The following is a 4,322-nucleotide window of genomic DNA, read 5'->3' on the forward strand; positions in this document are numbered from 1 at the left end:
TACTATATATATATATATATATATATATATATATATGTGTGTGTGTGTGTGTGTGTGTGTGTGTGTGTGTGTATTAAAAATATTAAAAATATAAACTAATAATGAAAATGAAATTAATAATATATATTATTATATAATTTATTATATAATATTATTTAATATTTAATATCATTATTATATAATATCCAGCACTTAATCGATTTGGATTCCTTCCCCAATAAATAATTTAAAAAAAAGTATGAATTAATCTAATTTCAAATATTAAATAAAATAAAAACAAATCTATAAATATAAAAAATATAATTAATACTACTAATAAAAATTAATAATTTTATCCCACTATTTTAATTTAAACACATAAAAATTAAACCGAAAATCCAAAATCTTAATATTTTTAATATTATTGAATAATAATTACATCCCAATCTTATTATAATATTAAATCATTCAATATCCTTATATATAAATATAAAAATTAAAAACTCAGACAAATAACATAAATTATAATAAAATATAATTATATTATTATATATAATTATAAAATTCATAAATATAACTACTATAATAAATTTTATCACACAAAATTTTTTTAGTATTAATGAAACATTAAATATTTAAGTATTATAAATAACTATAAATAAAAATCTAATAATATTTTTTTAAAATACATTAATTATATAACAAATAAAATAAAATTTACTTTCCCTACATAAAAATTATACTACCCCACATATAATATATAAATAATATTACAAAAAATTAACAAAAAAAATTAATTAAACAATATAAATAAAACTAAAAATTTAAACTAATTAAAAATTATCAACTGACAACTTAATTTTAAAATTTTCTTAAATTAAATATATATTATAAATCATTACCTCTAAATCGAACAATTATAACTAATAAGCATAATCCCAATACACTCTCACATACACTAAAAATTAAATAATAAACTTAAATAATAAAATTAAAAAATAAATTTCTATTCTTACTTTTACTATTATAATATAAACTATTATTGATATATTTATTACTAACAACTCAACTATTATTAATATAATTAATAGATATTTTTATATTACAACACTAATAATATTAAAGAAATCAAAAAAACTTGTATGTAAATTATAATATCTAAAAAAATGTTTTATAGTTTAATAATAAAAATATTAATTTTGTAAATTAAAGATTTAAATTCTTCTTATTAAAACAAATAATCAAAAAAACATATTCTCATATATACCTTTAATCTCCAAAATTAATATTCTCTCTCCTTAAACTATTTTTTGTTTTATCTCTTCTTTACCGATTAACCCAAACCCCCTCTTTTATTTATTTATTTTCTATCTATCCCTCTTCTACTTATGACTAAATTTTCTAATATTTTTTTATTAATTATCTTTTCTCTATTATTAGTCATTACATTACTTTGATTATACTAATTAATTCATTTAATATCAGTTCTATAATTATTTTATTAATAATTTACTCCTTATTAATTTTTATTAATCTATCCTTCTGATCAAAAAATTACGTATACCCAATTATCTTATTCCTTACCTTTATTAGAAGATTACTTATTATCTTTTTATATTTTACAAGATTAATTTCTAATATAAAAAATAATTTTTACATTAAACCCATACTTATATTAACATTCTTAATAAACATAATCATACTCTTCATTATAAATATTACTACTTTCCCGACCTTTCTTACTAATAATAAATTTCACTTAATTTTCTTAAATTCTAATATTTCCAATATAAATTTTATTATCAACACTAACAAAAAGATATTCGAAAATATTTTTAATATCTATTTATGTCTCTAATAATTTTACCTTCCTTTGTATACTATTTTTATTAATAGCTATATTTATAATTATTAAAATTTGTTTAATTAAATCCTCTTCTTTACGAAAAATCAATTAAATTTCTTAAATAAAATAATAGCTATCAAAATAAAATTATTAATAGATAATATAATAAATCATATTTTAAAATTTTTCTTCCTATTATTATCTTTCTACATCTATAAATTCTTCCTTCTTTCCATACTTTATACCCTTATTATACTTAATTCTTATCTGTAAACATTAATTCACCATTAATTACTACCTCTCCTCTAAATCTTCCATAAAATATAAAATTTAAAAATACTAATATTAATTATTAAATTATATATAAAATCCTCTATGTTATTTAATTATTATATTTTAAAATATTTATTTTCATCATTTATTATCATCAATTTATATTTTTCTTTATATCTTATGTAATAAAATCAATACAATTTCCTATATTATATGAAATATCCCTACATTTATTCAAAAAATGTTATTTTCCTTACTTTTTACATCTATTAAAATAAAAATATGAAAAAAATTACTAAAATAATTAACCACTTTCTAATTAACCTCCCCTCACCTATTAATATCTCCTACTGATGAAACTTTCTTACTTGGTATTTTTCTCTTAATTCAAATCATCAGGGGACTTTTTCTCTCAATTCATTACTGCCCTATTATTTCAATTGCCTTCTATAGAATCAATCATATTATCCAAAATGTACCTAATCGCTGAATCATATGTAATACCCATATAAATGGAGCTTCTTTTTTCTTTATCTGAATATATCTACACATGGACGAAATATTTATTACAACTCTTTTAACTTAACATATACCTATCTGGTGTAACAATTTTCTTACTTTCAATAGCTACAGCTTTTCTTGGCTATGTACTCCCTTGAGGACAAATATCATTCTGGAGAGCTACAGTAATTACTAATCTTATATCAATTATCCTGTATATTGGAAATATATTAATCATATGAATTTGAGGTGGATTTTCAATTAATAATTCTACACTAAACCGATTTTTCTCCTTTCACTTCATTCTACCTTTCATTATTCTTTTATTTATTATATTCCATCTATTCTTTCTACATCTTACAGGATCTTCAAATCCTACGGGAATAAATAGAGATCTTTATAAAATCCCATTCCACCCCTACTTTACTTTTAAAGATCTATTAGCCTTTAATATTGTATTATCTATTTTTCTTCTCATTATCCTTCAATATCCTTATATATTCAGAGACCCTGATAATTTTACTCCTGCCAATCCTTTAGTCACACCTACCTATTCAACCTGAATAGTACTTCCTTTTTGCCTATGCTATTCTCCGGTCTATCCCTAATAAACTGGGGGGAGTGCCCTTACTAATTGCTCTTACTATATCAATTTTAATTTTATATACCCTTCCCCTTACTAAATCTATTTACTCCCATCCTTCATCTATAATCCTATCTAATCAACTAATATTTTGAATATTATTATTAATACATTTATTCTCTTAACTTGGGCAAGTGCCCAATTAATTGAGGATCCCTATATTCTTATTAGTCAAATCCTTACTATAACTTATTTCTTATTTTTTGTTCCTAAAATATGAAAATTTATTATTTATTTATAAATTTCTTATTCTTTATGTTTCCCCCCACTAGTAATTACTAAAATAAATAATAAATAGTAAATAATTATTTAATCACATTCTTAAACAGCCCCTTAACTCCCAACTTCTTCTGTTCCCGCATTACCTTAAAACTTAAACTCTTATCCTTATAAATTCTTATCCTATTCTATTAAACCTCTCTAACCTATTAACTCCCCTTTAATTACCCCTTAACTCGTTGACTACATTATCTATACGTACTTTTTTACATTATTTATTAGCTATTAACTATATTTTATTATTTTTAATTTACAACTAATAATTTCCATTATTATACATTATTCTATTAAATTATTTAAATATCCCATCTAACTTATCTTAGAAATTTATCCGTATAATTTACAACATTTAAATCATTTAAATATATTTAAAATTAATGATCTTGAATAAGTTTATGTTTTGAAAACATATAAAAGAAATTTAAATTTTCTATTAATTTATTATTATTTACCAATATTAGTTTTACTTTTACTAATTATCCTAATTTCACCCAACATCGCATCATATATTTTTATTTGTCTATTTTAACTATAGAATAATTTTACAATAACAATATCATCATATATACTTATAATATAACCCAAATCTCTTTACTCCCTTCTCAACTTATCTTAATTTTCCCAAATATTTTAATTTACATTAAACTACCCCCTAACTTTTATCATGTAATACATCATCTTAATTTTTAATTTTCCTTATTTCCCAAAATAATCTATCAACCCAAAATACTAACCCCGATATTCAATAATACTTAAATTAATATATATATATATATATATATATATATATATATATATATA

The sequence above is a fragment of the Atta cephalotes genome (assembly GCF_000143395.1).
Source record: "Atta cephalotes unplaced genomic scaffold scaffold00038, whole genome shotgun sequence".
NCBI classification, from domain to species: Eukaryota; Metazoa; Arthropoda; class Insecta; order Hymenoptera; family Formicidae; genus Atta; species Atta cephalotes.